The sequence below is a fragment of the Rhea americana genome, unplaced genomic scaffold (assembly GCF_003343005.1).
Source record: "Rhea americana isolate MKP2758 unplaced genomic scaffold, rheAme1 scaffold_225, whole genome shotgun sequence".
Taxonomy (NCBI): domain Eukaryota; kingdom Metazoa; phylum Chordata; class Aves; order Rheiformes; family Rheidae; genus Rhea; species Rhea americana.
The window spans coordinates 464,448-476,802 of NW_028186341.1; the positions used below are offsets into that span (position 1 = coordinate 464,448).

The window sequence follows — 12,355 nt, forward strand, 5'->3', positions numbered from 1 at the left end:
CGGACCCCTCCCCGCCCGCGAGCCGGCGCCGCCTTCCCCGAGCGCTGCGCGATCGGGCTTGGCCTGAGGGTGGAAATCCCGGCGAGGCCAAGGCAGGAGCCGGGGCGGAGGAAGGGTGCGGGGAGGACGGGGACGTTACGGGAGCGCGTTTGGGTAGCGGCGGGTGGGAGCGGGGCTGTAGGGAAGCACCGTGTTCCCGCTCCCCACCGAGCCCAGGGCTCTCCTCCGGCGGCAAAGGGGGCGAGCAGGAAGACGCGGAGGATGCAGCGGGGCGCCGAAGCCGCAGTTCGGAGCCGAGAGGCCCGGCACCAGCTCCTCGGTCAGGAAACCTGCTTCACCCGCTGCATCACCCGGCCCCGGCGTGTCCCCAGGGGCATCCGCTGCTGGGATGACCCAGCCCCGGGCCGCTCGAGGGAAGGAAAAGTGCAAGGAAAAGCGCTTGTTAGCCAAGCCAGGCTCGGGCTGGGGTCCGCAGGCGCCTCGGGCGCACGGGGGCCGTTGCATCAGCCCCTCCGGCCGAGCTCTGCGTCTGCAAGCAGCCACGCGCCCTGCGAAACGCTCCCGTCTCCCGGCTTCCCACAGCCCGGTGCGCCCCGGCGGACRCCCACGCGCCCGTACACGCAGGCCGGCACGCTGGCCGGGCCCCGCACCTCCCCGTGCCGGCAGCGAGAGCGCGCCGGGCCCCGCCGTCCCCGGCGCGGCGTGGCCCGGGGCAAGCGCCGCCGCTGAGCCCGGGGACCAGAGCGCCCGGGAGCGCTGCCCGGGCCCACGATAACACTGTGCCAACGCTCGTGCCCGAGCTTCAGCCGAGCCTGCTCGGCGCCGCCGCGAAACGCGACCCGCTGGCGACCCAMGTCCAGCCTCCCGTCCTCGCCGCGGCGGGGAAAAGCAGGCGCGTAAGGGGTTAACGGAGCTCCCTACCTTTCCACCCACCTGCGGAGCTGGCGGCGGGCTGGGCTCGTGCGGTGGGCACTCCGCGTCCCCYGCCCCGAGAGCCGCGGGCACCCCAAGGGAGCGGCGGCCAGGGCGTTTCCGGGACGGGAGACGAGCTCGCTCGCCCTCCCGGCCCGGAGGCCCCGACGGCGAGCTGCACGCCCGGCCCGGCTCGCACTTCCTGGTCTCGGCTCGCTTCTCTCCCTCCGCGTTCCTCCCTCTTCGCCCTGCCTCCCTCGCGCGCCCTGCCAGCGTCGCCCCGGGGCAGGAAGCGTCCCCCGGCCAGCCCCCCGCGGCGCCCCCAAAGCGCCCGGAGATGCTCACCTTGGCGAAGGTGCCGGGGAGGGCGCGGGCGGCACCTCCGCCCGCCTCGGCCCCCGCCGCTCCCGGCCCTGCCCGCTGCCCGCCTCTGCCTCCGCTCGGCGAGGGCCGCTGCTGCCGGCGGCACCGGCGGGCGCGGGAGCCCTCGCCGACGGGGAGGGCCGGCCACGGCAGGTATTTATCTGGCAGCTCGTTACTGGCGGCGAAACCGCTCCTCCCCGCTGCCCACTTCCTGCACGGGCTCRCCGAGCCCGGCGGGCGCCGCCAACTGCATCCCGGTGCCGGCGACTTCCGCCGCGCCAAAGGAGGAAAAGAAAAGAGAGAGAAAAAAAAAAAGGCAGGCGACAAGGAGGTGAGGACGGCCCAAGTCCGCTCACCTGCCGGCTCGGCCTCTTCCTCCCGGGGAGATGGGTCTAGGCAGCTCGCCGGCTGGCCCAGGGCTGCCGTGCYGGGAGCTGGGACCACCGGGAAATTTGGGCAAGGAGCCCAAGGCGGCTCTACCGGAGGGCAGCTTCCCGGCTCTGCTCTCGTACCTTGGAGGAGCTTGCAGACTGCCCTCACCAAGTCCCGTCGCTGACGGTCTCTCCTGCTTCGAGGCTGGCGGCAACTGCGGGGTGCCGGTTCCCACGCTGCAGGACCAGCGACAGGAAAGAGGATGGTGCAAGAGCCTCTGTACCAACATCCACGCGCAAGCGGATGGGGTGTGCGTGGCCGTGCCGGACCAGGTGGACAGCAGGACCTGCCTCCCAGCACCACAAAAGACCTGGCCYGGGCTCTGGGGCAGCAAGAGGCTCTGCCAAAATTCAACGCCGTGACTCCTCAGAGGGGGTTGGCAGCTCTAGGGATGCAGAGGGGCTGACGAAGAGCTGGAGGAAGAGGAGGGAAGCGCTAGGATGTCCCCCCGCCACCAGGCACGCCGGCACGGGGAGTCATGATGTCAGCACACAGCAGACCCCGGCCAGCGCCTGGGAGGCCCGCACTCCTGCCCAGGGTGCCAGGAGGGCGCTGGGGAGCATCGCCCCATGGAGCAGGAACTGCCGCACAGAGCGGGGAAGTGGGAGGGCAAAGCCGCATCGCCTGCCGGGCCRGCAGCTCCTTCCCCCCGCCTGTCAGCTTGGCAGACCTCGGGCGCGTGGCAGAGCCGCAAGCAATGTGGGCTCCAAGCCACAGGGGCCTCGTTTGGCTAGCGGGGGCTTCCCAGAAAGTCACCGTCCCCACCTAGTCACCTGCCCCCACAGCAGCTTCCCTTCACGACTGCTCTGCCCAACATGAGGCATCTCTGCAGCTTGGTCTGGGAATGGGGGACCAGGTTGCAATGGGAGGTCCCTGGGGGTGGCCCAGCTCCTGCTCAGTGGCCACCACATCTCCTCCGCTCTGGGACTCCATCACCAGCGAGGCCACACGGCCCCACTGCCCAGCAGGGTAACGGGGAGGCACAGGAGCTGCAAGGCTCCCGGGGAACCCCCGCCCTTCATTCAGCGGATCCCTGCCGGGCAGCACCATCACCAGATGCACCGAGATCCCTCCTGGCATCGGCACCTCTTGCTCTGGGTCAGAGTCCTGCTGCGGYGTCGCAGGAGGGACAGCGGTGGCCGGGGAGCCAGCCGCAGCCCCGGCGTTAACACAGGCGGGCAGCACAGCTCGTGGCCGGGCGTGGGTCAGAGCAACCCAGCCAGCGTGCGGTCCACTAGCCCGAGCACTCGTGTGACCCAGCCCCGGTTGTCTCATCTCATGCCCAACCGTTTCCTCCTGCATCTTTCCTCCTCTGTTCAGAAAAAGGTATCGTTCACTCTCCTCCCCTGCTCCCCAAAATTAGCATCCCCTTTGAGGGGTGATGCAYGGAAGCGACAGATGTTACAGAAAGCACAAGCTAGCCCGTACCACCAAGGAGTGAGACACAGCTCCTTCAAACTGCAGCYACTGCAAGACCACCGGAGCCTCCCGGCTAGGCACGCTCTGGCAGCYGGACACGCACGGGGCAACACCACCTTCCTGCACCAAGATAGATGGGGAAAGAGCCACAGAGACCAAAGGGCTTTTGGGCAGCCTCGCAGAGAGCMGCTCTTGGGGGCCAGGAGTGCTCTGCGTTGGCATGGGGCAGTCAYTGTCACCCCCTTTGCAGCCTGGCCCGGCCACCAGCGGTGCCCAGCTCCTGAGGCAGCAAGCTCCGTCTCCCACGCTGACAGCGCTGCATGCAGCGCAGTGCTGGCAGCCTGCACCCACTCTCCTGCCCAAAGCCAGCCAAGCTATTTAACTACCTAGATACCACTGAGGGGTAAAGCTACCTCCCAGTGTGGGCTGGCAGCTCGTGGCAAAGGGCTGCAGGGAAGCAATGGGTCCTTCCAGCTTCATGAGCTGGGCAGCGGAGGGTAGAGACCACCAGCTCCCGGGGACTTGCTTCCCCTCTGCCACAACTCCATGAAGCAGCGTGCACCAGCTCCCCTGCGTACACCTTCCTCTGGCCTCCCTTCCCTTCTCCATCCCTTTGCCCTGGTCCCATCATGCTCCCGAGGAGATGCCTGGGCTCCACTCAAGCCGAGTTGTGAGAAGTGCTTACGCTGCTCCAGCCCGGTAGCACCCACAGAGCCTCCGCAGACTAGGGCAACCCTTCTTCCCTATGATCCGTGCCAAAAATTGACCCAAGACCCACCCAGAGCCCATGCCAGATTTAGCCCGAGAGACTTACAGGAAAGCTGGTTTAGCAGCCTGCTGAGCCATCCCATGCTCCTGCACCGAGGGCGAGCTTGTAGCTACGAAACGCTCAAGAGAAACAGGTTTCCCCCCTCCTCCCCCCTTCCCCAAACCACCCTCTTCATTGGCACAGAGAGAAGCGATAAAATCTGACAGGATTTATTAATAGCACCTCTCCCATCACTAGGGAGCGGCGCTTGGAGAACGGCTTCAAGCACCCCAGTGCACGGCTGCTCGATGGGGAAAGGCACCAACTTACTTTTGCCAGGGAGCAGGGACGGGGCTCGAGGGTCCAGGCGCTGGAGGAGGAAGCCAGCTGCAGCTCCAGAGCCTCCAGCAGATGATTCCCTTGCTGGAGGGACCGGAAAGGAGTAGAAGTTGCATGCGCCAGAGTCACGTATGAGAAGTGGGGGGACGATGCCAGGAGAGGCAGCTGGGGGTGTCCTTTGAACAGGAGGGTTGGATGGAGTGGTCCCCACTCACTTGGAGCTAGYACACAGATGCTGCATGTCATTGCTGCCATCTTGAGGCCAGCTACCCTGAGGAGGAGAAATACCCTGCGGTCCCCCACAGCACCCTGGGGAGCTTGGGGCTGCCCTCATGCCTGGACCCTAACACAGCRTGGGTGAAATGCGGCCGTCGCAGGCAGAGCTGGGGCTCCTACCTGCCTTCCGCAGGGGAGGAGTGAAGACAGCACCATGTTACACCACCACATAAACAGGGGACACACCGTCCCCTGGGCCACCAAGCCCCACAAGCCGGCTCTCACAGGGGAACCTGCTGGTTAAAGAGGGTTTTAATTAAAAAACTCCACATGACCGATTATTTTCATCCAAAATCCCGGCAGTGTTTTCAAAATGTCGTTCTGAACGTGGGTTTGAGGAAGAGTGTACAGAATGGCACAAAGAGAAGGAAATCTTGGGTCTCTTTTGTTTGCAGATACAAACTAGAGGCCTGGGCCTGGACACATTATTGGTATCAGAGGTCTAAAACATTGGGAATGGGTTTGAATGACATGTTCAGGTGAATCCGGAGGGATGTTGTTCTGATTTCAGTGGTGCAATGTTTGCCTTTTGCAGAGGTGAGAGAGCTGATGCTTTCAGATTCCAGTTCCAGGAAAGCAGTTACTTCTATTATTTACTTAGAAACCTAATTTTCTTTTCATGTACAGGGGACGAAAAATCCCCTTCCCAAGTAACTCAGGCCTTAACTTTATTAAAACAGGAATAAGAGCAGGCTTCCACCATGGAGTTAATCCTAGTGCAGACACTCCTGTGTAGCCCACAAAAGTTGATGCTTTTGCAGCCCTCAATGATGGGGAGACACCAGCCACGTCAGCTCCACAATATTAAGCCAAGAATCATATCACATTGGAGTGAGAGTCTTAGTACTCAGGTATTTTGAGGGGCTGTCAGTATGGGCCCGGATAATTCCTACTGCTACATGAAGGCCCAAACAGGAGCATCTCCTCTCCTAAGTGGCACCAAGATGACTCACAGCATGTAGAGTCTGTASATGTTCCCCACCAGCACAGTATCTCTCCTGAGCCCGGGGTCAGGCTCTGAGGATTAACAGAATATGGCCCAATATGGGGCTAGATTTGCTCTTCTTTTGCCATCTAGTGGTCCCTGGTGAGATGACCATTTGGCTCACAGGACCCTGACCTTCCGAACACATCCTTCCACTCATCGCAGCTTCAAAGGGGCCAAGCAGGCAGCATGGTGAATCGCAGGCCAGTAAGGTCCTACACGAATTATCTACTGACATTTTTCTCTTGTTTGACCTCACTTCTGCCTGTGCCTATGGTCCCTACGCTATCCTCCATTTCACTCAGCCCGGTAGAGCTGAAATCTTACCAGCGGCTTTGAACAGCCCRAACTCATTTTCCCAATATCACCTTTGAAAGGTGCATTTCAGACGAAGTGAGCAGAGGCGACAAGGATGAGGCTGACACAACCATGTCTGGCCAACTCAGGGTTGCAAGACATCCTTTTCTCCTCCATTACCAGCAAATGGTGCTCACCAGGTCAAGGAGGAAAGATGCTGCCTGTGAAACTCCGAGGAAGAAAGCTCCTGGCTTCAGTATGCCCAGATATCTGCCCAGCAGYGGGCCACGGCTGTGGAAACCAGTGGAGTTGCCTGTGCTGTTGCCAAGGGGTTGCCATGGTATTTGTATCTGCGGTTGCCATGGAGAGAGGAGGAGGTTGGAAGTAGGGAGGCTGCTGCCAAGGCCACCAGCATCTCACCCCAGCCCCAAGGGGCTGCTGCAGGGGTCCTCTAGGGATGGAAACCCCAAAGGCACCAGGAGCCAGGCAGCTGCTAAGATGGCCTTCTCAGAGTGTGAAAGGATGCCCACGGATCAAAGAGACCGGAGTGGCCAGGCACACTGGCAGCCTCCATCTGGAGCAAGGGACCCTCGCAGGGTGAAACCCACTGCTCCAGGGACAGCACGCTTTCCTTGGGGCAGGGACACCAAGGAAAGTGTTCACGAGGACATCCCTGCTGGGGGGCCCAGTGCGGCCCAGGACACAGGTGCGGGTCTCTGCCAGGGAAAGGCCACAGGCTTTGCCTTGGTCTGACAGCACAGAACCGGCTCCTGTTGGGGGAGAACCTGTTGCCCACAAAACACTGCACACTCCCTCCTTGGGCAGCACCACTCGAGGAGCCGGGCGGATGCCCATCCYTGGGCCAGTGTGGATGGGCCCTGGTTTGGGGGGCAGCTGAATGGCCTAGTTAGGTCCTGCCTGGCCGGGTCCCACTCTGGAGCTGCCGTATCACCTCCAGTGGAGCCAGCCCCTTCTGACAACACTCCTGTCCCCACCTCACAGAACAAGAGCGGTGGTGTTTGTGAAAATATACAGACTGGGTAATATGTTTAGGGTTTAGTTACCGCTTGGGAGTTTAAAGGCCCCGTTGGCTGAGGCCTATCATGCAGGTTTCTGTACTGTTCTAGCACTTTCTTTCATGGACAAGCTGTGAACAGGGTCACTGGTAAAAAATGAATAAAATCAGCCTTTAAGYGTGAAGGGAGTCTAGCTGTAGCCTTCTATAAAAGGAAAGGTTTCCAGTTATGAACTTTAATTGGTTGGAAGCTTCTGAAACATGCAAGAAAGTCCATAAAAAGCCTCATTAGTGGTGGAAGACAGACATGATATTGGTGAGGTTTGCTGTGAGTGATGGTGCTTTGTGCTCTCCYCTACATAAAGCTGCTGTTCCAAGCTAACCCAGAAATACAAAGAATTTCTTTGACAGTRGGGACATCTCCAGGCACTGCTGCAGCAAAGACACACTGCCTGCTTTCACCCACTCTGCCYTTGAGCAGCTCCTGCAGCCTCAGGGCCCCGATAGCCCTCCTCGAAGTCCTRCCTACACCCTGAGTTACCCTGCCTAGGGCCAAGGTGTTGGCCTAGGGCAGGGCAGAAACATGCAGTGCCTGCAGAGATGGCTGCAGAGCTGGGTGGACAGGAGCTTCTGGGGGAAGCGAGGCCACCTTCTGGGAGCRGAGAACTTGGTACCTCTGGGCCCTGCTGGAGCAGAGCAGCAGCACCAGCTGCTTGCTTGCCTGGCTCAAATCTGGTCCCTCAGCTCTGGGATGAAGCGAGCTGAGGTGACAGGGATAGGGCTGACACGATTGTGGCTAGCTGCCTCAGGACTCCAGGACAGGGCCTTCTCCTCCATAGCCAGTGACTTGTGTTTACCAAGGCAAGGAGGGAAGGGTTCCGGCTGTGAAGAACCAGAAGAAGAAGGCTCCTGCCTTCAGCATGCCCAGATATTGCCACAGCTATTTGGACACCAGTGGAGTTGCCTGTGCTGTTGCTGAGGGGTTGCCATGGTATTTGCATCCGGAGTTGCCATGGAGAGAGGAGAAGGCTGGGAGTGGAGAGGCTCCTGCTTCCCTCAGCATCAGCCCTCGTTGCTACCCACCAACCCCCAGTGCTTGGTGTGACTGTCGTGTGGGACTTCCCTGACCACGTACATGCAGTGCCAGTCTTCCTGAGCAGCACWGCAAGGCCAGGACAGTGTGAGCCCAAGGAGCGTATCACCATGCACCATGAGACAAAGCACTGCTGGGAGATGGACCTGCATGCTCAGTCCCCCTGGACTTGTGTATGTCTGATTTGCTTAAGTGATCCCTAACCCAATCCTCCTCCACCAAGAGACAGTCTTCCTTTCTCTAGACTTTCTCCCTCATCTCCAGGGCCTGGGATTCCTGAGGGCTGGTGTTACCAGTAAAGACAGAGGCAATGAAGGCATTCATTATCTCTTGCCTTTTTTGTATCCTTCGTCACCAAAGCCCCTGCCCTGTGTAGCAGCGGGCACATATTTTCCCTAGTCTCCTTTTGTTACTGATGCATTTGAAGAAGTCCTTCTTGTCCTTGACACGTCTTGCCAGATTAAACTTCAGATGCCTCTTGGCCTTCCTAACCTCATCTTGTACACTCGGACAACTATATTCCTCCCAGGTTATCTGTTCCTGCTTCCACCTTCTGTATACTTTCTTTTTCTGTTTTGAGTTTTGCCAGGAGCTCCTTGTTCATCCATGCAAGTCTGCTGCCTTCTTGCTCACTGGGACAGACCACTCTTGAGCTTGGATGGGGTGATTTTTGAATATCAACCAGCTTTCTTGGACGACTCTTCCATCTAGAGCCCTATCCCATAGAATTCTTCCAAGCAGGTCCCTTAAGAGACCAAGCTTGGCTCTCTGCAAGTCCAGGGTTGTGATCCTGCTTTTTGCCCTGCTCCATCCTCGCAGGATACTGAATGCCACCATCTCATGGTCACTGCAGCCAAGGTTGCCCCCAACCTTCATGTCACCTACTGACCCTTCCTTGTTTGTAAGTACAAGGTCCGGCACAACACCTCTCCTCATTGGCTCCTCTATCAGGAAGTCCCTAAATCATCTCTGATTTAGGCTTTGAACCCCAAGGCTTTGAACAAGCCTGCCTCCCTTTCCCAACATCCCCTTGGGAGGATGCATTTCAGTTCCATCTGGCTCCCCCCCAACTCGGGTCCTATGCAGCCTTCTTAGGAGTGGAGAGGACACACAACCATTACACCAGCTTAAAACCCAAGCTGAGCTTCTCCCAGTGGCAAGAGAGAGAGAGAGGAGGGGACACATGGAAGGGAAACCAGAACAAGGGGGACAAAGCACAGAACAAGACAGGACATCCTGGGAGGATGAGGGCAAAGTGCATTTTCCAGCTCCAGTCAAGGTTCAGTTCCTGGTGCAGATGGAGCCACCATGACTTCTGCACCATTCAGAGGTGGCATGGTTGTGCTGGTCTGGGGAACCTGATACCCTGGCTCTGGGATGAAGCGAGCTGAGGTGACAGGGATAGGGCTGACAYGATTGTGGCTAGCTGCCTCAGGACTCCAGGACAGGGCCTTCTCCTCCATAGCCAGTGACTTGTGTTTACCAAGGCAAGGAGGGAAGGGTTCYGGCTGTGAAGAACCAGARGAAGAARGCTCCTGCCTTCAGCATGCCCAGATATTGCCACAGCTATTTGGACACCAGTGGAGTTGCCTGTGCTGTTGCTGAGGGGTTGCCATGGTATTTGCATCCGGAGTTGCCATGGAGAGAGGAGAAGGCTGGGAGTGGAGAGGCTCCTGCTTCCCTCAGCATCAGCCCTCGTTGCTACCCACCAACCCCCAGTGCTTGGTGTGACTGTCGTGTGGGACTTCCCTGACCAYRTACATGCAGTGCCAGTCTTCCTGAGCAGCACWGCAAGGCCAGGACAGTGTGAGCCCAAGGAGCGTATCACCATGCACCATGAGACAAAGCACTGCTGGGAGATGGACCTGCATGCTCAGTCCCCCTGGACTTGTGTATGTCTGATTTGCTTAAGTGATCCCTAACCCAATCCTCCTCCACCAAGAGACAGTCTTCCTTTCTCTAGACTTTCTCCCTCATCTCCAGGGCCTGGGATTCCTGAGGGCTGGTGTTACCAGTAAAGACAGAGGCAATGAAGGCATTCATTATCTCTTGCCTTTTTTGTATCCTTCGTCACCAAAGCCCCTGCCCTGTGTAGCAGCGGGCACATATTTTCCCTAGTCTCCTTTTGTTACTGATGCATTTGAAGAAGTCCTTCTTGTCCTTGACACGTCTTGCCAGATTAAACTTCAGATGCCTCTTGGCCTTCCTAACCTCATCTTGTACACTCGGACAACTATATTCCTCCCAGGTTATCTGTTCCTGCTTCCACCTTCTGTATACTTTCTTTTTCTGTTTTGAGTTTTGCCAGGAGCTCCTTGTTCATCCATGCAAGTCTGCTGCCTTCTTGCTCACTGGGACAGACCACTCTTGAGCTTGGATGGGGTGATTTTTGAATATCAACCAGCTTTCTTGGACGACTCTTCCATCTAGAGCCCTATCCCATAGAATTCTTCCAAGCAGGTCCCTTAAGAGACCAAGCTTGGCTCTCTGCAAGTCCAGGGTTGTGATCCTGCTTTTTGCCCTGCTCCATCCTCGCAGGATACTGAATGCCACCATCTCATGGTCACTGCAGCCAAGGTTGCCCCCAACCTTCATGTCACCTACTGACCCTTCCTTGTTTGTAAGTACAAGGTCCGGCACAACACCTCTCCTCATTGGCTCCTCTATCAGGAAGTCCCTAAATCATCTCTGATTTAGGCTTTGAACCCCAAGGCTTTGAACAAGCCTGCCTCCCTTTCCCAACACCCCCTTGGGAGGATGCATTTCAGTTCCATCTGGCTCCCCCCCAACTCGGGTCCTATGCAGCCTTCTTAGGAGTGGAGAGGACACACAACCATTACACCAGCTTAAAACCCAAGCTGAGCTTCTCCCAGTGGCAAGAGAGAGAGAGAGGAGGGGACACATGGAAGGGAAACCAGAACAAGGGGGACAAAGCACAGAACAAGACAGGACATCCTGGGAGGATGAGGGCAAAGTGCATTGTCCAGCTCCAGTCAAGGTTCAGTTCCTGGTGCAGATGGAGCCACCATGACTTCTGCACCATTCAGAGGTGGCATGGTTGTGCTGGTCTGGGGAACCTGATACCCTGGCTCTGGGATGAAGCGAGCTGAGGTGACAGGGATAGGGCTGACAYGATTGTGGCTAGCTGCCTCAGGACTCCAGGACAGGGCCTTCTCCTCCATAGCCAGTGACTTGTGTTTACCAAGGCAAGGAGGGAAGGGTTCYGGCTGTGAAGAACCAGARGAAGAARGCTCCTGCCTTCAGCATGCCCAGATATTGCCACAGCTATTTGGACACCAGTGGAGTTGCCTGTGCTGTTGCTGAGGGGTTGCCATGGTATTTGCATCCGGAGTTGCCATGGAGAGAGGAGAAGGCTGGGAGTGGGGAGGCTGCTGTCAAGGCTATGAGCATTGCATCTGACCCCAAGGGGCTGCTGCAGGGGCCCTTGGGAGACACAGGTGCTAAAGCAGCCCTGGAGCCACCAGGATTAGGGCAGCTGCCAAGGTGGCCTTCCCTGGTATATGGATGGATGCCTATGATCCAAAGGGAACTTCCCTGCACCTTTCCACTGCATGCCCTCCAGSTACAGCCTGGTGTGTGCTGCCCCATACCAAACCCCAAAGTAGCAACTCTGAAGCCACCTGCTCCCTGGGGCCTTCACAACCACCTACTCTGCTTCTCAGGCTCTCGGCACTGTCACCTGTCACAGAAGCGTGACGGGCTCTTGCCAAACGAGGAGAGACTCGGATGCAGCATACAAGATCACAAGGATCAGAACTTCTAATTGTGTGCACGAGGTGTCCCCGGGACAAGCCCTAATGGGGGGACCCGATCGCTTCATTGGTACCTAATTTATATGATTCATTTAGTCTTACATATTCATTTCAGCAGTCATAGCTTGACACGCTTCCCATGGTTGTCCAGTCACCATCGGCAGAGCGTGCCTGGCATTGGGCAGGAACTGGCCTTTAACCGYCACATTCTTTTCATACCCCTTCACAGTCGCTTCCTATTGGTTTTCACTGTACTTTCAGTGTTGTYTGCCATATACGTGACATGAGAGGGGAAGAGGTGAAGGTTAGCACTGCTCGGTGACGTCTCCTCAGCCAGAAGACGGCCAGTGGTGGGGACCACCGCTTCCCACGAAACGGCTACCAGGGCCGGCCCTGCAGAGCGCGGCTGAGGCAGCCGCCCACCCTGGGCCCGGACTGCCCGGATTATAGGGGGGAAGTGCCAGGATTACGGGGGACACGGGACACCAGCCACCCCCGCGTCTGCCGCCGCCCGCCCCCTCAGAGCGGCTGCGCGGCATGGCGGCGCGCATGCGCGTTGCCGGCGGTTGCGCTGCCGTGCGACGCCGCGCGCACCGGCTCGGGCCGGGGCGGGGGCGAGCGGGGTGAGGGGGGAGGAGGAGGCGGAGGAGGTTCGGCAGTGCGCATGCGCCCTGACGGCGTTGCCATGCAACGCGGGGCCGCA

General features: G+C 58.6%; 1 protein-coding gene across 1 annotated transcript in view; it reads right to left on the bottom strand.

The window, feature by feature from the left end:
* Nucleotides 1-1,320, bottom strand: part of PTK2B (protein tyrosine kinase 2 beta) — a 28,878-nt gene extending 27,558 nt beyond the window's left edge. Inside the window, exon 1 of the mRNA XM_085305627.1 lies at nucleotides 1,258-1,320. The gene's annotated coding sequence lies outside the window, so the exon portion shown is untranslated. The remainder of the gene's footprint in view (nucleotides 1-1,257) is intronic.
* Nucleotides 1,321-12,355: the final 11,035 nt, after the last annotated feature.